Source organism: Spinacia oleracea, unplaced genomic scaffold (assembly GCF_020520425.1).
Source record: "Spinacia oleracea cultivar Varoflay unplaced genomic scaffold, BTI_SOV_V1 SOVchr0_002, whole genome shotgun sequence".
NCBI lineage: Eukaryota > Viridiplantae > Streptophyta > Magnoliopsida > Caryophyllales > Amaranthaceae > Spinacia > Spinacia oleracea.
In genome coordinates, this window is record NW_026614330.1 from 208,311 (window position 1) to 231,192 (window position 22,882).

General features: G+C 35.8%; 1 long non-coding RNA gene across 1 annotated transcript; it reads right to left on the bottom strand.

The window, feature by feature from the left end:
• Positions 1-3,164: 3,164 nt before the first annotated feature.
• LOC130464798 (uncharacterized) lies at positions 3,165-6,152 on the bottom strand. Its single transcript, XR_008925136.1, has 2 exons — positions 5,992-6,152; positions 3,165-3,422 (listed from the first exon to the last, which is right to left on the bottom strand). It is a non-coding gene; the product is annotated as an uncharacterized lncRNA (long non-coding RNA).
• Between the last annotated feature and the right edge of the window lie 16,730 nt (positions 6,153-22,882).

Genomic DNA, 22,882 nt, shown 5'->3' on the forward strand with positions numbered 1-22,882 from the left:
ATGCAGGAAGAAAAGGAGTATGTCCTAGAAGAGGCGATGCCCGAAGCCGCAGGCGACGGGGTCACTCAGGCAGCCCTCAATCGTTGGATTGATGCCAACAAGGATGTGAAATGTCTAATGCTCGCCACCATGAGTGCGGATCTGCAGAAAACGTTCACCAACTCAGATGCTTTCACAATCATCAGTGAGTTGAAGAACATGTTCCAAGATCTGGCTCGAGTCGAAAGATTCGAGACTCATAGGCAAATTCTTGAGACCAAGCTTAAGAAAGGCGAGCCCGTAAGTCCACATGTTCTCAAAATGATTGGACTCATTGAGAATATGAGTCGGCTGGATCAGCAATTTTCTCAGGAAATGGCTATAGATACCATCCTCCATTCTCTTCATAGCGGGTATGATCAGTTCAAACTGAACTACAGTATGAATAGTCTGGACAAAACGCTCACTGAGCTTCACGGTATGCTGAAGACCGCTGAAAAGACGCTCAAAAGTGATAAGTAGGATGTGCTTATGGTGCGTGGGGGCAAGTTCAAGAAATCTGGAAAGAAGAGGAATGCTAAGAAAGGTGGCAACAAGGCCAGCCCAACTAAGCAAACTGGCGCCAAATCTGTAAAGAGGAAGGTCAGTCAACCCACTTCTGAATCCGAATGCTTCTACTGCAAGAAGAAGGGGCATTGGAAGAGAGATTGCTTGAAGCTAAAGGAAGATCAGAAGAACGGAACAGTCGTTCCATCTTCAGGTATTTTCGTTATAGACTGTATACTTGCAAATTCAACTTCTTGGGTATTAGATACAGGTTGTGGCTCACACTTATGTTCGAATCCACAGGGACTAAGAAGAAGTAGAAAGTTAAGCAAGGGTGAAGTCGACCTACGAGTGGGAAATGGAGCACGGATTGCTGCATTAGCTGTAGGAACTTATTATTTGTCGTTGCCCTCCGGGCTAGTTTTGGAACTGGAAGAATGTTTCCATGTTCCAAGTCTTACTAAAAACATCATTTCAGTTTCTTGCTTAGATGCTAAGGGATTTTCCTTTTTAATAAAAGACAATAGTTGTTCGTTTTATTTTAAAGAAATGTTTTATGGATCTGCTAGATTAGTCAATGGACTTTATTTACTAGATCACGACAAACAAGTATATAACATAAATACCAAAAAGGCCAAAAAGGATGATTCAGATCTCACCTATCTGTGGCATTGTCGATTAGGCCATATAAACTTGAAACGCTTAGAAAGACTTCAAAAGGAAGGAATTCTAGAACCATTTGACTTAGAGGATTATGGTAAATGCGAATCATGTTTACTTGGCAAAATGACAAAGCAACCTTTCTCTAAAGTTGGAGAAAGAGAAAATGAACTATTCGGTTTAATCCATACAGATGTGTGTGGACCAATGAGTACAAATGCTAGAGGTGGTTTCAGCTACTTTATCACTTTCACTGATGACTTCAGTAGATATGGTTATGTCTACCTAATGAAGCATAAGTCTGAATCCTTTGACAAATTCAAGGAATTTCAGAGTGAAGTAGAGAATCAATTAGGCAAGAAGATTAAGGCACTGTGGTCTGATAGAGGCGGTGAATATCTGAGCTATGAATTTGATGACCATCTGAAAGAATGTGGAATTCTATCAGAATTGACTCCTCCTGGAACACCACAATGGAACGGTGTGTCGGAACGGAGGAACAGAACCTTGCTAGACATGGTCAGGTCAATGATGGGTCAGGCCAAACTTCCATTAGAATTTTGGGGACATGCACTAAATACAGCTGCACTCACTATAAATAGAGCTCCGTCTAAAGCTGTCGAAAAGACTCCATATGAGTTATGGTTTGGAAAGCCTCCAAATGTGTCTTTTCTTAAGATTTGGGGATGTGAAGTATACGTCAAACGATTAATTTCAGACAAACTTCATCCAAAATCTGACAAATGTATCCTTGTAGGCTATCCAAAGGAAACAAAGGGGTATTACTTCTACAATACATCTGAGAACAAGGTGTTTGTTGCTCGAGATGGTGTCTTTTTGGAGAAAGATCACATTTCCAAAATGACAAGTGGGAGAAAAGTAGACCTCGAAGAAATTCGAGTCGAACAACAAACTCTAGAGAATGCTCAAGATGACATTCAGGATGAAACTCAGAGATCTTTAGAAGAATCTGGTGAGAATCATGGTCAATCTAGAAATGTTACCCCGCGTAGATCGCAAAGATATAGATCTCAACCGGAAAGGTACTTAGGTATTTTGACGAACGAGAGCTATGACGTTCTATTACTTGAAAGTGATGAACCTGCGACTTACAAACAAGCTATGACGAGCCCTAGCTCCAAGCAATGGCAAGAAGCCATGCAATCTGAATTAGACTCCATGTCTGAAAACCAAGTATGGGATTTGGTCGATTTGCTAGATGGCTACCAAGCCATTGGAAGCAAATGGATTTTCAAACTGAAAAAGGACAAGGATGGGAAACTTGAAGTTTTCAAAGCTAGATTGGTTGCAAAAGGTTACAGGCAAGTCCACGGTGTGGATTACGATGAAACCTTTTCACCAGTTGCAATGCTAAAATCTATTCGGATAATGTTAGCAATCGCTGCATATTACGATTACGAAATATGGCAGATGGATGTCAAAACTGCTTTCTTAAACGGCGTTTTAACAGAAACTGTGTTTATGACACAGCCTGAAACCTATTTTGTTTTAGGTTGTAGCACTAGTAGAAAAAACCCTTATTGCAGCGGGCTTTTAGACCCCTGTTGCAGCGTACATCGTATGCTGCAACTGGGGGGCCTGCAACAAGTCTGAACTTGTTGCAGCGTACATTGTTCGCTGCGAAAAGTGCTTTTTTGCAGCGTACATTTATATGTACGTTGCAACAAGTGTGTAAAATTTGGCCAAAATCTAGACTTGTTGTAGCGTACAAATTGGTGTACGCTGCAAAAAACCCATTCTGTTGCAGCGAACATCTCTTTGTACGCTGCAACAGGTAATGATTTTTGCTAAATTTTACACCCTTGTTGCAGCGTACATATATATGTACGCTGCAACAAAGAGCTTTAGGCGGAAATTTTTTAATTTATTTAGGGATATCTGGAGTGCCTTGCACACAAATATAGAAACCTGTCACAACAATAATAATATCGCTAATAATATCGCAACCTGTATAACAATTATAAAAACAATAACTGGTGTTTTGTATATTATATATCCCAAAACAAAGTTCATGTAGTACATTCAAAAATATGTACGTTCCAATTTCAACGTACGCATACATTTTAATATAAAAGATTGTTCTATAACATCTAAGCCAACTCGATCAAACGCGCTCAGGCCAATAATAAATACTTGCTGGTAAAAAACTTAGCCCATTCCTCAGGAACCACATCAATTTCCTCACTAGCATAAGGCGCATTCCTCGTAGTATAGACCTTCAAAAACAAAAATTTGATGGGAGCATTAGATTAAATGTCATTTTAGTCTAAATATGACATATAACGACCCAATGAGCCTTAAATGTGCATAAATATATTGGAATGAGTATTGAAAACTTTAAAACTAAGCATAATAATCATGTAATAAGTTTGAAATAAGTCCTTAGGTTCTTTAGTTCAAAGTTGGAACGAAAATGTCATTTTAGTCTAAATATGACCTATAACGACCCAATGAGACTTAAATGTGCGTAAATAGATTGGAAGGAGTCTTGAAAACTTAAAACTAACCATATTAATCATGTAAAGGGTTTAAAATGAGTTTTTAGGTTCCTTAGTACAAGGTTAGGAGCGAAAATGTCTCATTTTAGCCTAAATATGACCTATAACGACCAAACAAGTCTCAAATGTGCATAAATAGATCGGATTGAGTCTTGAAAAGTTCAAAATAATCATATGAATAATATAATAAGTTGGAAATTAGTTCCTAAGTTGGTTAGTTCAAAGTTGGGAGCGAAAATGTCATTTTAGCCTAAATATGACCTATAACGGCCAAAGAAGTTTCAAATGCGCATAAATAGATTGGATTAAGTCTTGGAAAGTTGAAACTAATCATATGAATCATGTATTTAAGTTTGACATGAGTTTTTAGGTTCGTTAGTTCAAAGTTGGGAACGAAAGTGACATTTTAGCCTATATATGACCTATAACGGCAAAAGAAGTCTCGAATGTGCAGAGATAGATTGGAACGAGTGTTGGAAATTTAAAACTAATCATATTAATCATGTAATAAGTTTGAAATGAATCCTTAGGTTATCTAGTTATGAATTGGGAGCGAAAATGACTTATTTTAGCCTAACTATGACCTATAACGACCAAAGTCTCAAATGTGCATAAATAGATTGGATTGAGTCTTGAAAACTTAAAACTAATCATATAAATCATGTTATAAGTTTGAAATTAGTTCTTAAGTTCGTTAGTTCAAAGTTAGGAGCGAAAATGTCATTTTAGCCTAAATATGATCTATAACGGCCAAAGAAGTCTCGATTGTGCATAAATAGATTGGATTAAGTCTTGGAAAGTTAAAACTAATCATATGAATCATGTAGTAAGTTTGAAATGAGTTCTTAGGTTCGTTAGTTCAAAGTTGGGAGCGAAAATGTCATTTTAGCCTAAATATGACCTATAACGATCCAATTATCCTTAAATGTGAATAAATAGATTGAAACGAGTATTGAAAACTTAAAACTAAGCATATTAATCATGTAATAAGTTTGACATAAATCATTAGCTTATCTAGTTCAAAATTGGGAGCGAAAATGCCTTATTTTAGCCTAAATATGACCTATAACGACCAAACAAGTCTCAAATGTGCATAAATAGATTGGATTGAGTCTTGGAAACTTAAAAATAATCATGTGAATCATATTATAAGTTTGAAATTAGTTCTTAAGTTCGTTAGTTTAAAGTTGGGAGCGAAAATGCCATTTTAGCCTAAATATGACCTATAACGGCCAAAGAAGTCTCGAATGTGCATAAATAGATTGGATTTAGTCTTGGAAAGTTAAAAATAATCATATGAATCATGTAGTAAGTTTGAAATGAGTTCTTAGGTTCGTTAGTTCAAAGTTGGGAGCGAAAAAATGTCATTTCAGCCTAAATATGACCTATAACGATCAAATTATCTTTAACTGTGCATAAATAGATTGAAAAAAGTATTGAAAACTTAAAACTAAGCATATTAATCATGTAATAAGTTTGAAATTAGTACTTAGGTTATCTAGTTCAAAATTGGGAGCGAAAATGCCTTATTTTAGCCTAAATATGACTTATAACGACCAAACAAGTCTCAAATGTGCATAAATAGATTGGATTGAGTCTTGGAAACTTAAAACTAATCATATGAATCATGTTATTAATTTGAAATGAGTTCGTAAGTTCGTTAGATCAAAGTTGTGAGTGAAAATGTCATTTTAGCCTAAATATGACCTATAACGGCCAAAGAAGTCTCGAATGTGCATAAATAGATTGGATTAAGTCTTGGAAAGTTAAAACTAATCATATGAATCATGTAGTAAGTTTAAAATGAGTTCTTAGGTTCGTTAGTTCAAAGTTGGGAGCGAAAATGTCATTTTAGCCTAAATATGACCTATAACGATCCAATTATCCTTAAATTTGCATAAATAGATTGGAACGAGTATTGAAAACTTAAAACTAAGCATATTAATCATGTAATAAGTTTGAAATGAGTCCTTAGGTTATCTAGCTAAAAATTGGGAGCGAAAATGCCTTATTTTAGCCTAAATATGACCTATACCGACCAAACAAGTCTCAAATGTGAATAAATAGATTGGATTGAGTCTTGGAAACTTAAAACTAATCATATGAATTATGTTATAAGTTTGAAATGAGAAAACTCTACATAGAAAACTCAAACTCCACATAGAAATAAAATCAGTTTAATAATTGTGTTTGCGAGGGGGTATTTCACAAGCAGGAGATGACTAGTTTGCATGATGTATAAGGCTAATTATAATTATGGTAAATAAAAAGCAATTTAAAGACATACCAAGTCATCTGTCAGCATGTCCACCTTTTTCACTTCCTTGGAAAAAAACCAACGGTGACTGCATATTTTAAGCAAATTACAATTAGTACATGAAAGCTATTGACGGATAGACATACAACGACACTGTAAGTGCGAATAAAATTAGTTATTAGTGTCACTGATGTATTCGCCTAGCTAAGGAGATGCAAGACGGACAGCAAACCACCATAGGGTTATAGGGGAAATAGCATAAAGTAGCAAGAATATAAGCACGCACTTACTATTCATATTTGTAAACACGGTAAAATTTCTCTACATGTTGCCGTTGACCAATAACTTGAGCGATTTATATACTAATCAGTTGAGTCGTCCAATAAATCTCAACAAGAAGAGAATAAAGTGGAAAACCACTTTTGCATGAACCCTATAGAATCATCAACAATAAGCCAAGGAAAGGCTCATATGAGCGCAAAAGAGGGAATTACAAATTCACATAACAAGAGACCATAAGCTAACCTACTGAAATATCATAAACACCTGATTATTTCACATCTCGACATGAAATGGATATTGGATTCAAGAAACTAGCTAGTAATACCATCAAACTAAAAGAGATCCTAAAAACAAAACAAACAAAACAGATTAATAGATCCCCTAACATTAATATATACTAAATCCTTCACAAATCCAAGGACGGAGTAGAGAATAATGTAGCTAACTTCTAACCTAACTTACTGCACAGAGAATAAATCACTGTTTCAGATTAGCAATCAAGAATAAGCTATCAAGAATTAGTTTGTCGATAAAGTTTAAAGATAGGGTACCAAAAGAACATAAGTTTGTATTTTAAATGGCGAATCACCGATTAAATCAAGGTTATTCAAGGTTTAAAGCATGCGAGTATAATTGATTTTTGAGTTACTATTCCGAACCCTTTATAATGATTGTTTTTGTGGTTGCAAGTACCTAAGTGTATTTTCAGATATGTTAAGGAAGCTAAGCTAGAATTTTAAAAGTTACGCAAGAATATTATGCGCAACCAAAACATGGTTTGTGGTAAAAAGATGAAATTGAGGTTACACAATGAAGTTCTGAGAATTATAAAAGAAGCTATCAAGAATTGGTCTTTCAGTAAAGTTGATGGTATTCTTGGGTTACCTTTCCGCATCATTTATAAGGATTGTTTTTGTAGTTATCTGAAAGGACGCTTGATTATCTCCATAAAGAAAAGTTGGACTAGAGAATGTAAGGTTTTGCAAAAATGTTGTGAGGAAAAGTATGATTTATGGTGAGGAAATGAAATTGAATTTGCATATAAAGCAAGTTATCGAGAATTAGTCTTTCCATTAGGTTGATGATATCAATGGATGTTATCGAAAAGAATTATGAATGAGTGAGGAATGCAATGGAATTGAGAATAGAAAATCGACAAAATGACATGTCAATAGAACTGAGTTTTCTAGGAGCTAGATTGTTTCTGTTAAAGGCACACTTGATGGCTTAGCGTTATCCGCAAAATACGAGATTTACTGACTTAAAATATTAAGGATAAAATAACGAAGTCGTATGCCTAAAGATATATTTCTAGCCACGTGATTGAAATGGAACCCCTGCAACGAACACAGTTAACGAAGTTATTCAATGTAGATGAAAAGATCGGAGATCGAAATCAAAACGAATCGAATAACGAAAGCCAACGACAAGAATTCCTGTAGCAAAGAAGGCAAGAGAAAACGAAAACGCGATATCTCCAAATAGTCTACTGAGAATGATATAATGTATGAATCATGATGTTTATGTAAACGTGTTGTGAATCAACCATGCTCATGTGTTAGATCAAATGATTATGAATGTTATGGTTATGTTGAATATGGAATTTTCAATTTATGAACTATGTCTATATGATATGGATTATGTTTATGCCGACATGATTATATTGGTAATCTAATTGTTATGCATGGAAGCCGTCTCCGATGGAAGTTCTCCTGAGCTCAGAGTACGAGATTGATATAATAAATGACTTTTTTCGAGTATTGAAATTGGTTGGTAAATATTTATTTTCACTACATATACGTATAATTTCAGAATTATAATTTAATTTGCATTAAAAGTTACTGTTTACGATAGAAAATATTTTCAAACAAGATATCACAAAGTGAAATGGGAGCCTAGTCTAAGCTAACAAGTTTGCCCCTTTTATGTTCTTTGCTCCTCGATCCTATTTTATGAAGTAAAGTAGAGATACGAAAGACGATGGCGAAATGTAATTGACCTTAATGACGATTAAGGATCAAAATATAATTTTGCCCCTTTTGCATTCTTTACTCTTCGATTCTAGGTCTCGAGTTGAAGCGGAGTCCTAAAAGATGATGGCGGAATGAAGGCTAGACATTGTCGGGATTGAAATAAAATTTTGAGATCTTGGTTTTAAAATAAAACATCATACTTTTATTCGAGCGTTTTCAATTTTCAACAAACATTCTATAAATCTAATTTTCAAGTTTCGAGGACGAAACTTTTTCTAAGGGGGTAAGAGTGTAATACCCCGAATTTTTAAAACTTGATTAATTATGCTTAATTATTTTTATTTTACTTAAAATCGTTTTAAATCCTGATTTCGAAATTTATTTTTAAATTAACAAAGTTTTATTTCGCTTAAATTTTTAATATTGCTACACGATTTATTTTTCAGTTTATAATTTAATTTCATATTTACGAGCTTAACGATCTTTTTTTTTTTTAATTTTAATTATTTTCGGATTTTTTTTAATAATTTCGGAACGTTCTTATTTTATTCGAAAACTAAATTTATTTTTCGTTAACGATATTTTTATAAAGGATTATTTTAAAACATAATTTTTATTAAACATTTCTATTCAAATTAATTTCCTAAAAATAGAAATCAATTTTTCTGAATTTGTGCCTAACTAAAGTGAAATGACAAAAGAAAATAAAACAAAATGCCTTAAAAGAACCAAAACTTCATTTTCTTCCTCTTTCTTTGCTCTTCACGTGTACCATGAAGAAGGAAGCAACTCCTTCCTTCCTCTCTTTCCCTCAATTCAGTCCAAGTTCACCCCTTGGACCCCAAGCAAACTTTTCAATACAAATATACAAATTGCATTTCCATTTCAGGAAATTCAACATCAGACAATCAAAAACAAATTCCGATTTTCAATTCTTCTCCTCCTCACTGCTTCGAACCATCACCACCATCAACAACCACTGCAACCACCATCAACCACCATCGTGACCACCTTGACCACCTCATCCAACCACCCAGCCGCACCGTCGGGCTGTTTCAGTCAACCACCACCACCGCACTCACCCCACCGTCCCCCCCTGCTCCCTCTTTCCTGCCCGCAACTCCCCTACCCTCCTCTGCTTTCCATTCTCTTTTCCCCCTCGCTGCGCCACCACACCACCACCACCATCTTATCACCCCTCAAATCCATCTCCGCCCCACACTCCCCGGCGAGCCGCCGCTCCCAGAACCAGCCCGAAAACCTACACTCAAACTCCCCTGTTTCGTCTCCTCTGCTCGCCCCTTTCCCCTCTTCATCGTTAATCATGCTGCCGTGAACCACCCTCACCGTCGCATTACCGGCGCTTCCTTGCGCCGCCATTCCACCCAGGTGTCGGCCACCTTCAGCCGACCACCACCCCACAACCCTCGCCTTTCCCTCCTTTGCTCGACCACCCTCTCCCCTTCCGTGATGTTCCGCGCCGCCACAAACAACCACCAACATCATCGTCACCTCTGGTCACAGTTCCGGGCGGCACCGAGCCACCCAGACCCCAGCCTCCTTCCTCCCTCCTCTCTCCCTCCTCTTCGTCCGTTTCCCCTGTTCTTGGTGCCCTGCTTCGTGCCCAGCTTCCCAAAGAAACGAGTTCCAGTTTATTGGAACTTTGTACCCTTTTCTTTTTTTTTACTCAAATTAAAGCCCAAATGTGTTTGGCCCAAAATCCCAAAGTGAGTATTACCATTTAATTTAAGTCCTAAATAACTGTTATGTTAATAATAAAGATTTTAAATGATAATTACTTATATAAATATATTTCGACAGAAATTTGAGTTAATTAATATTTTCGTAATATTTTCATTAAAATCGGCTTAGGAAATTTAAAATATATTTCGATTGAAATTTCGATTAATAATATTTTCATTAAATTTCGAAAATATACTTTTTATTAAAATTCGTTAATTATAAATTCTTTACTTATAAAATTTATCATTTATAAAATATCGATTTTAGGTTATTTATCGTTGTAGTACTAATTCAATAAATTAATATTTTGAAAGAAATCGGACTTGGAGCTCAGGAAGAACGATCCATCAGACGGGAAGTATAAAACGACAGTTGAGGTAACGGCTATTGCTAGTACCCGCAATCCCTTTATAAATGTATTACGAAATTATGACGTTATGATTGGATTTATGAATTAAATGTTTTGACATGTTTTATGGGTTGTGGGAATGAATTATGATTTGTTTGAATTATTCTTTATAATATGATTTGATTGAGTTTTCTCATAAAATAATGTTTGTATGATGCGTTGAATGAAATGATGTTTTATGGATCCCAGGATCTAAATGATGTTTTATGATATAAAATGAGTTATGTTATTTCGAATTGAAATACAAGCCAAGGCTTGGTAAAATTACATACAACATGATAAATGAAAGTGAAAGAACTGGTTTGTCTGGCGGTATATAAACTACCATCTTCCTATCTACCGGTCATGCATGCACCACGGACACCTGTCCACCCATGGATTACGAGCCCAGGCTCCCATGGTTTATGAGCCCAGGCTCAGGGCCCAGGCCCCATGTTACGATGAGCCCAGGCTCTTATGGGCCCAGGCTCAGTGGAGAATTCCTTCACGGTTCGTACTTGCCAACAACTAGCATGTTAATTAAAAGTTTATGAATGATGTCTTCATTAAAAGATTATGAATGAATTGAATATGATGTTTTATTAAATGTTTTACTTATTATATTCTCCCTGTGTTATTAAATAAAATGAGTTGAAATGAATTTACGTTGCTAGGGTAGTCGTTTCTGAGTCTTCGGCTCACCGTTTTGTTTTCCATTTTAGGTACTGCGGGGATCGATGGAAACGAGTAGAGGCGAGGAATTTCACTTTAATAAAATTCACCTAGTTTATGCTTAAAGTTATAATAGTTTAATTAAAGACTTTTAGTAAGTTATGTACTTTTATTTTGAGAATATACAGGATTATTATATTATATTGGAGGTTTTTATGGCTTATGTATGATGTTTCCTTGTAATTTCCAAGACGGAATTACGGCAGGTAATGTCCCGACCAAATTAGGTTAATTCCGCTGCTTATTATGCTTTAATAAGTGATTTAGAGGTCGGGGCGTTACAATGATATAATATGAGGATCGCCAAAAACGTATCGTATGACTTTAGCCATGACGAACATATACCAATCTCTATTGATCCAAGTAAAGATCAACTAGATTGAGATCAAGAATACTTATGGTACTTGAAAAGGTACATAGGAATAGTTCTTAATTCAAGGAAATAAAGATATGCTAAATATTGATGCTACACGCATAAACACCGGCAAAGGATCAAGCAAGACCCTTTGGAGTTAACCATTGATAAGGACGAGCTATAGAGCATCGTGTTTTGAAAATGGCAACATGGGTTGGAGACCATGAGTTGTTGCGTGGGAAATTAAAATAATAATTTCTATGTTCTAAGATATAGTTGGAGAGTCTTCCACATATCTATGAACTGCTTGGATAGGTAAATCCAAACAAAGCATCACTAGCAACCTATACAGTTGAAGTAAAAGTAATTATTGCCTAAGAAGCAATAAAACAGGGTTGTTTAAAGTTCTTCACTGAACTTGGGTAGATCACCTATCTGCTGGCTTGATGGTTCTTCATTGAAAAATGCGTAGAACCACTCTTGAAGCAAGAAAAACGTCTGCTAACTTGATGGTTCTTCATTGCAAAATGAGTGAAACCACCATCAAAGTAAGAAAGACTAGATCACATAATAAACAAACTCGAAAAGATCTTATCATTATATCTCGAAGAACATTCGATGAAAAGGATATTAAGATTGGCAAAGCATGATAACTAAACCTATGCAACAAGTGAGAAGCAACACTCACAATGTAGCACTGGAAATCAAGCATAGCTTTGAATTCCATGAGCTGTTTTAAAGATGGGTTTGAGGCCCATGGTTGTAAAACAATGGGGTTGAACATTTATCATATATGAAATGTATTTTCATATTCCATTTAATCTTGGTTTAGTATTAAATGATGAGTCCCTTCAATTTGACGATATATTCAAGATAGACTGTCAGGACCAGTCCTGTGACTAAGAAATGTCTATCAAGTGAACTTGAATGTCAAAGGTTGAAAATGGTCCCTAATCGGAGTTTTCTATAAAATTGGACGCATAGAAAACGTTAGACGATTAGAATGCAAGATGACTAGTGGTTCTGTTTCTTGAACTATGTGGACATGGCAATGTCATAATCATTTGCATAGATACTTACTTTGGGAAGACTAGTATCGGACAAGACCTATGAAACTTTACTATAAGAGATGAAAATCTGTCATAAGTAAATTTCATTAAATTATTAGACACTAAATCCTCAATACCTGAGTGATTTGAGATTACTTGTTTGAGAACTGGTTGCTTTGACGTTGACCAACCGTCGCACCGTAAAAGGAGGCTATAAAGGCAACGCTCAGGTAATCACCTATCAAACGAAGTCTAATCTCAAGATCGCAAGATTGGGATTGTCCTCCCATAAATCGGGATGAGATGCTTAAAAGTTGTACAAGGCCACTCGGAGAGCTAGAAACTGTGAAATGCATGGCCGTGCTCGGATGAATCATAGGCTATGATTATCTGTTTATTTGATCAGTTGAACTCTGAAACCGAGGAACACCTCTGGACATAATAAGGATGACAACTCTTACCTTATGTTCAAGAGCAAGCATCGAGCGACAAAGGAATTAGGAAATGCACACTTGTCCCTAAGGACAAGTGGGAGACTGAAGGAAATAATGCCCTTGGTCCAAGTATGCATTCTATGATAAGTCTAATAAATGCGGTTCAGTATTAATTAACAAGTTAATAAATTCAGTGAGATCAAGTGAGCTGAATGCCTAGCTAGAGGCCGCTTCAGTTCAAGTGGAATTAATGATATTAATCCACAGCTTACTCTTGACTGAACCCGTAGGGTCACACAAATAGTACGTAAACGGATCAAGTATTTAATGGCATTAAATACTCTATCTATGGATATTCGGAATCGACGGATCTTGGTTTCAGTGGGAGCTGAGATCGTCACAGGCAAGAAATGAATACTCCGGAAACGATGATATTGCCAGAATATGGATCGTATCGGAAATATAAATATTATCCAAGTCGTAGATGTTGCCGGAAACGGAAACATGGTACGTATCGGAAAATATTATCGGAAATGGAAATATTACCAGAATCGGAAATATTGCCGGAAACGGAAATATTGTCAGAATCGGAAATATTACCGGAATCGGAAAATAATTCCGGAAACGGAAATATTAAATATTTGTTCGAAACGGAAATTAATTCCGGAATCGGAAATGTTAAATATTGTTCGTATCGGAAATGAATTCCGGAATCGGAAATTTAATCGGAAGCGTATCGTACGAATAAGCATCGGACGAGGCCTGCCGGACGAGGGCCCAGCACGAAGCCAGGCCTGCGCGAGCCACAAGCCCACGCAAGCCCAATCACGCTTGCTGGGCGTAGGCCTGGCTTCGTGCTGGGCCTTCGTCTAGCAAGTCTCGTCCGATGCTAATTCGTACGACGCGCTTCCGATTAAATTCCTGATTCCGGAATTTATTTCCGATACGAACAATATTTAATATTTCCGATTCCGGAATTAATTTCCGTTTCGAACAAATATTTAATATTTACGTTTCCGGAATTATTTTCCGATTCCGATAATATTTCCGATTCTGACAATATTTCCGTTTCCGGTAATATTTCCGATTCCGGCAATATTTCCATTTTCGATAATATTTTCCGATACGTACCATGTTTCCGTTTCCGGCAACATCTACGACTTGGATAATATTTATATTTTCGATACGATCCATATTTCCGTTTCCGGCAATATCATCGTTTCCGGAGTATTCATTTCTTGCCTTTGACGATCTCAGCTCCTACTGAAACCAAGATCCTTCGATTCCGAATATCCATAAATGGAGTATTTAATGCCATTAAATACTTGATCCGTTTACGTACTATTTGTGTGACCCTACGGGTTCAGTCAAGAGTAAGCTGTGGATTAATATCATTAATTCCACTTGAACTGAAGCGGCCTCTAGCTAGGCATTCAGCTCACTTGATCTCACTGAATTATTAACTTGTTAATTAATACTGAACCGCATTTATTAGACTTAACATTAAATGCATACTAGGACCAAGGGCATTATTTCCTTCAGTCTCCCACTTGTCCTTAGGGACTAGTGTGCATTTCCTAATTCCTTTGTCACTCGATGCTTGCTCTTGAACATAAGGTAAGAGTTGTCATCCTTATTACGTCCAGAGGTGTTTCTCGGTTTCATAGTTCAACTGATCAAATAAACAGATAATCATAGCCTATGTTTCATCCGAGCACGGCCATGAATTTTACAGTTTCTAGCTCTCCGAGTGGCCTTGTACAACTTTCAGCATCTCATCCCGATTTATGGGAGGACAATCCCAATCTTGCGATCTTGAGATTAGACTTCGTTTGATAGGTGATTACCTGAGCGTTGCCTTTATAGCCTCCTTTTACGGTACGACGGTTGGTCAACGTCAAAGTAAGCAGTTCTCAAACAAGTAATCTCAAATCACCCAGGTATTGAGGATTTAGTGTCTAATAATTTTAATGAAATTTTCTTATGACAGATTTTCATCTCTTACAGTAAAGTTTCATAGGTCTGTCCGATACTATTCTTCCCAAAGTAAGTATCTATGCAAATGATTATGACATTGCCATGTCCACATAGTTCAAGAAACAGAACTACTAGTCATCTTGCATTCTAGTCGTCTAACGTTTTCTATGCGTCCATCTTTATAGAAAACTCCGACCAGGGACCATTTTCAACTTTTGACATTCAAGTTCACTTGATAGACATTTCTTAGTCACAAGACTGGTCCTGACAGTCTATCTTGAATTTATCGTCAAATTTGAAGGGACTCATCATTTAATACTAAACCAAGATTAAATGGAATATGAAAATACATTTCATATATGATAAATGTTTCAACCCCAGTGTTTTACCACCATGGGCCTCAAACCCATCTTTAAAACAGTTCATGGAATTCAAAGCTATGCTTGATTTCCAGTGCTACAACGTGAGTGTTGCTTCTCACTTGTTGCATAGGTTTAGTTATCATGCTTTGCCAATCTTAATATCCTTTTCATCGAATGTTCTTCGAGATATGATGATAAGATCTTTTGAGTATGTTTATTTTGTGATCTAGTCTTTCTTGCTACATTAGTGGTTCTACGCATTTTGCAATGAAGAACCATTAAGTCAACAGACATGTGATCTTCCCAAGTTCATTGAAGAACTCTTTAACGTAAACAACCCTGTTTTATTGCTTCTTAGGCAATAAGTACTTTTACTTCAACTGTATAGGTTGCTAGTGATGCTTTTGTTTGGATTTGCTTATCCAAGCAGTTAACAGATATGTGGAAGACTTTCCAGCTATATCTTAGAACATAGAAATTAATATTTAATTTCCCATGCAACAACTCCTGGTCTCCGATCCATGTTGCCATTTTGAAACACGATGCTCTTTAGCTCGTCCTTGTCAATGGATAACTCCAAAGGGATCTTGCTTGATCCTTTGCCAGTGTTTATGCGTGTAGCATCAATATTTAGCATATCTTTATTTCCTTGAATCAAGAGCTACTCTTATGTACCTTTTCAAGTACCATAAGTTTTTCTTGTCTCAATCTAGTTGATCTTTACTTAGATCAATAGAGATTGGTATATGTTCGTCATGCCTAAAGCCATACGACACATTTTTGGCGATCCTCATATTATATCACACATGATAAATTCGTTTGCAGAATAATTCCCAATTGAATTCTATTCATGTACCTTTAGCTCATTCTAGTTTCAGTAGATACTAAATCCAGCTAAATTCTTTGTCATATAATATAGGTGAAGAATCTCATTTAGACTCTTTGATGTTTAACTTAGTAAATGCTTATACATTGTTCAAACATTATTTACTTAGATTTATTCACATGGGTCGAATATCTCCAATGGAGTATTTCGTGTTTGATTTAGTAAATTCCATTACTTAATCCAAAACAATATTATAAGATCTTTGTAAATAGATCTTAATACCCAGTATGTACTAAGTTTCGCCATGGTCCATCATTGATGAATAATTTCAAATCTAAGTCATTAGCATTTGAATGTTATTTCACAATAGAGAGATATGTGTGTGATACACATAGGACCAATTAAGTTTTACGTACTCCCACTAAACTTCTTATATATTTATAAGAATTATGTACATTTTATGAAACTAAAATACTTATTAGCTTCACTAAGATACATTTCCAATTCCCAATTGCTTGCTTAAATATGTACTTAGATTTCATAAGCTAGCTTTGCTTTTCAAGTATTTATTTGGATCCACAAATCCTATAACATGTCATGTACATAGTTTCTTCCAACATTTGACTGAGGAAGATGTTTTGTCATCCAATTGCCATATGTACCAATATGCAATCATTGCTTGTATTATAGACTTGAGCATTACGATTATGCATGAGGTTTCAACACAATCCATGCCATGAATTTGCTTGTACCCTTTAGCAACTAATCTAGCTTTGTGTTGTGAACACAATTCCATGTTTGATGGTTTTTATCCTTAAAACCAATTTGCAACCAATAGGTGTTAACCCATTCTTGCAAATCAACAAAATTTCAATTTTGTCATCAAAACATTGGTTATGTTTTATGGCCTCTAACCATTGAAAACATTTGAGTCTATATATGGCCTCTAACCATTTTAGGGAATCTGGGTTTCGTCATAGCTTTCTTACAGGTCACAAACTCATTAATCTATATGATAATAGTTTGACTGTAAGTTGTAGGTTTCTTCACTATCTAATAGAAGAATCGCATAGCTTCAGGGACCTGAACTCCATGTTTCTTCACTATCTAATAGAAGAATCTCATAGTTTCAATGACTTGAACTCTATGCCTACATGGGTATAGAACATCAAACAATAGAATATCAATAGCCACTTGAAAGTCCTTTGAATATTCCGTTCTCCTTGAAGCACTTGTAAAGTCTTCTAAGATATGTCTATTCTTAAAAGCCACTTCTAAAGTCTTTAAAGATTACGTGTTCGGATTTTCTGAAGAACTTCAAAAAGCCTCCGGAATGTCCGTTTATGTCTGTTGTTCGCCTCGAAGACTTTCGAGGTCTATTTTCTCCCACTTGTCATTTTGGAAACGGATCTCCAAAAGGACATTATTTCGAGCAAACAAACATTATGTTCTCAAAATTCGTGGTAGAAATAATACCCTTGTGTCTCATTTGAATAAATCACAATGAAACATATATCTATTCTTGGGCCTTAGTTTGTTGAATAACAAACGTAAGCTCCCACTAAGTTTAGGAACTCTTTAGATATATTATGAAAAGATATTCTGAAATTACTTTTCAATAGCTTTGACGAATTTGGTTTAGTTTGGTGGTAGTTGAGCATTTTGTTTAGAAATTATAGGAAAAGTCTTTATGATTCATCATTGATCGAATCAAGTACTATTGACTTCGATCATTCCAACTTAGATATGCCATATCTTATGGAACTAGATCGTGAAAATTACTACACACAATCATTAATGATCATTTTTGGCCTTAAAGTAATCATCGTCATGATCTAACCTAGATCTTTATGATTTCTATCAAAGTGGTGATTTTATACTTCTGAATCTTTGAACTAGCCAAACAGATTCAAACTTATATCACATTTGAGTAAATAAACCTATATTCACTCAAATCCATGTGAAATAATAAAGTTATAAAATCATTCTTTAGCTTTGAACTCTATCGTCTAGGCGTTCTAACAATAGTTCATATCTTTTGTTACTTTCAACAAGTAAGACTAGCTTGTCTTGAATTGATCTAGAAATCAATCAACTTTCAAAAGTCCATCAAAATAGAGCTTATGAATGTTAACTTGTTGATATGGTCTAAGCAACACTGCCAAAGATTAGTGGAACTCAAATCAAGGATTTGATTTGAACGTAGTAAAGTTTTTATTGTTAAAGAGTTGTTTTTTTTTAATCAAGCATATTGACTAAACCCGTAAATGACCATTTCATTCAAATAAACAAACAAACATTGTTTTTGTTCTTCCGAATGTGAGTCTTTCTGTGTTTGAAACAGAAATTTAGGTATGCAGATTATGGAACAAAATAGCCATTAAGTTCCAGCCTTTGAAAGGACTTAAAACAAACTAGATGACCCTACAACTAATGTAGAATTTCCATGCTTTATTTCCCACTTGTAGGTCATTAGTGTATCCTAGCTTCCATTGTTTGAGTTATTACCGAAGTAAGAACCTCAAGCGGTATATGATTACAAGGAAGTTTGATTGCTATGTCACTGCTCTTTAAACATAAACTTATAGGTAGAAATGGAATTGTAAATTCCTTTCATTTGTTCCTTTGTTTTCCTATTTCTTGTACCCTTTCTAATAGCCTTAAGAATTGAATTCTCTAGTGTTGACTTTTATACTTTGTTTAGACATGTCCAATGTCACTCCAACAAAGTTCTTACCATTTATGTTGAATATTCTGTTTCAACTAGATGATCTTACCAGAAGCTTCTAAAGTTCTCTGATCATCAATCTATTCGAATGTCTAGAGACTAGACTCATTCGAGAATTAAATGGGAAAAAGATTTTAGGTTGCTAACCATTGGTAAAGCTGAGCGTTTAAACTCAATGCTTTATGATCTCAAAACTACATTGTATTTTGAATTCACAAGCACCAATCGGTTCGCCATTCGACTTTGATATTCGAAAACAACCATAAAAGTCGCTAAAAGAAACGTACATTTTAAATTGCTCATTTCCTCTCATTTCCGTGAATCGTTCTTGGATTCATTACCAATCGAGGAAATTTACTATTACCTTTCTAAAAGGGTTTACTACAGTGCAAGATATTTAATTATAAACAATAATTAAAACATACATTGAAGCATGCAAAGTCTAAACATTTATCATGAATAATAACTTGAATATTAAAGCAATCATGCAATTCAAACAAGTCATTAGCATTTTATTCGAATTTATTGTTCCGGCAGGTGTGAATAAAATGATTCCAAGACCCTAAAATCATTAAAGAATTAAGCACATTATGTATTTTGACTCAATTCTAAAATATTTTAGGTAAGCAAAAGCCTTTTGCTAATAGTCTAGAAACTACTCTTGTTGATAGGTACGTCTAAGAACTTATTAGGAAAACCTATCGAATTTGCCACGACATAAAATGACTCCTTACTTATATCGTTGAGTTTCACCAAAACTAACATGTACTCACAATTATTTGTGTACCTTACCCCTTTAGGATCAATAAGTAACACCTCGCTGAGCGTAAAACTATTACTAGATTGATGTAAAGGTTATCCAAGTAAGTGTTATTTTGGCATGGCACCTTTTAACTCAATTTTTAAGTTTGGAACTTAAGGCTCTTACTATGTTGGTTAAATTCTAAGTGAACTAAAATCCTTAATCATGCAACATAATCAAGCCACAATCTCATGCATATTTAAGACATATTTAAAAGCAATAAATAACTTAAAACATGCATAAGATAAATGTGATCTAGTATGGCCCGACTTCATCTTGAAGCTTCAACTTCAAAGTCCGTCTTGAAAATGGTTGGAAACTTCGTCTTGAATTTCACCGTGGGAGGCGCCATTTTTTTCAAATACGATAAGCTATAATTAAACTAATTACAACTATTTGATGGTACGCAGACCATATTTGAATTCAAAAACAAATTTGGTGCATTAGACCAATTACATTCAAATTAATGGTACGCAGACCATATTTTCTATCCTATTTGGGCCATACTAGTCACTTCATAACCTGCAAAACAGTACATATACAATATATACCATTCACCCATTCATTATCATGAATGGCCCACGTTGCTGGTTAGTAAAAACACATTGTATGCATCACATAAATATTTGCAGCAATTAATAAAGGGCACCAATAATCTACCAATTATTCAGTCCTTATTAATTCTAATCAAGTTGTTTAACCTTAAAGGATTTGTAGACCTAATCAAGAGTTTATGACTAAAATTGCTCCCACTTAAACCAATAAATTCATATGCTTTACTAATTTTAAACATAAAAATGTATTTCTAGTCTAACCGGAAACATACAAATTGAATTAAAATTTAAAGCTCATATAAATTTATAATTGAATCCATTTTATTTAATTTATTTTTCAGTTGAATTAAATGACTTTAAATTAATTCAAGGTTTAATTTTAGTAAAATAATTAGTATAAATAAAATTTATAATAATTATAATATTCAAAATTAAAATCCGAGAAAACTATTTAAATTATTAATTTTAAAATTAATTAAAATTATTTCCGAACTGAAATTCCTAAATTAATATCAAAACGTATCAATCGTCTCAAGACGAGGCACTTGGGCTTGCGCCCAAGCCCCATCGAGCTACGAGGCCGCATCGCCCCGCACGACTAATCTTATGGCATACGCGAGCAGGCCACACGCAACGCAGCAAGCCCAGGCCACGCTACGCGCAACCCGCTCACTTCGACGCGTCTGGATGCTTCGCTGGGCGCTGTAGCGCGCGCTGTGGCGCAGCATGCTCGCTGCCCACACGCGACTGCTCGCCTGGCTTTGCGCCAATGCCTTCGCCCTTCCCCTTTTGCCCACGCTGCACACGGCACTCGACAAAAGGGCAGTGTGCTGCCTTGTGCTTGTGCGCTATGGCCCTTGCTCGCTGCATTGTACCGCTCGGGCGACGAGCTCCCTTGCTCGTCGTCGCGTGCCCGCACTATACAACTGAAGGAAATAATGCCCTTGGTCCAAGTATGCATTCTATGTTAAAGTCTAATAAATGCGGTTCAGTATTAATTAACAAGTTAATAATTCAGTGAGATCAAGTGAGCTGAATGCCTAGCTAGAGGCCGCTTCAGTTCAAGTGGAATTAATGATATTAATCCACAGCTTACTCTTGACTGAACCCGTAGGGTCACACAAATAGTACGTAAACGGATCAAGTATTTAATGGCATTAAATACTCCATCTATGGATATTCGGAATCGACGGATCTTGGTTTCAGTGGGAGCTGAGATCGTCACAGGCAAGAAATGAATACTCCGGAAACGATGATATTGCCGGAAACGGAAATATGGATCGTATCGGAAATATAAATATTATCCAAGTCGTACATGTTGCCGGAAACGGAAACATGGTACGTATCGGAAAATATTATCGGAAATGGAAATATTGCCGGAATCGGAAATATTGTCAGAATCGGAAATATTATCGGAATCGGAAAATAATTCCGGAAACGGAAATATTAAATATTTGTTCGAAACGGAAATTAATTCCGGAATCGGAAATATTAAATATTGTTCGTATCGGAAATAAATTCCGGAATCGGGAATTTAATCAGAAGCGCGTCGTACGAATTAGCATCGGACGAGACTTTCTAGACGAAGGCCCAGCACGAAGCCAGGCCTATGTTCAGCAAGCCCAAGCGCCCAAAAACACGCTGCAAAGCCACGCCCGGTCCAGCGCAAGGCCAGGCCCAGCAATGGCCTTGGCGCGCGCGCGGGGTTGCGACGAGTGGGCTGGCGCTGTGCGTGGGCCGCAAGGCCTGCGTGCGGTGCTAGCGTATCACTCGAAGTGTGTTACTCGAATCCTAAGGCTACCGGGATTTGTCATATGATTAAATCTAATCCTAAAAGATTTAGTTTATTTAATTAGAGTCCTAGTAGGATTATAATTAAATAAATTAGTATCCTAATAGGATTCCAAATCCTTTTCCATAACTCTATAAATAGGTGCCTAGGGTCACATATTTACAGAGAGTATTCAAGTATTCAAAGTGATTTTTGAGAGTAAAAATTCAGTCATACAATTGCCTATAAAGTGCCGAAAATTCTAAGTACCTTAAGGGCGATCCTAGTTGGTCAAGCTTAAGGCGGATCCGGACGTGCTGTGGACTATCTACGGAGGGACGACACTTGGAGTCCTAAAGACTTGTTCTTGTTCGGTTCGGGCGCAGCTAGGGAAGGCACGCAACAAAGAGTATGCATCTAAACTATGCTAAATGATTATGTGTAAATAATATGCTTTCCTGGTTTTATGGTTTTTCCGCATGATTTATGAATTGTCATATGTATCATAACCTCACAGTGGTATCACGAGCCTCTTATTATTTTCATAATCTAAATTGCATGAACATGGTTAAATATTACAAATTTGTAAGAATTAAAAGGGGTGATTAATTTTCGTAATTGTTAATTAATTGCAAATTGCGTTTATTTAATTATACGTACGCAGTTTTTCGGCAATTTCTTCGTTACTCATCCAAATCGAGTGATTTTTGTGTCAATTCCGCATGTAAAAGGCATTCTAAAATTTTGACAAAAATTGTTTTTTTCGGCCCGAACCCAGAATTCTCAAATTCGAAGCCTAACTATGACTTTTCGAAGGTTTTAGTTTTTAGAATGCAAAATTTCGTAAATTTAAGATGTTAAATTAAATATTTGCGATTCTTGTTGATAAATCTTGAATTTTTGATTGACCTACTGTATATGTTTAACAAGTTTGAATGCCTAGCC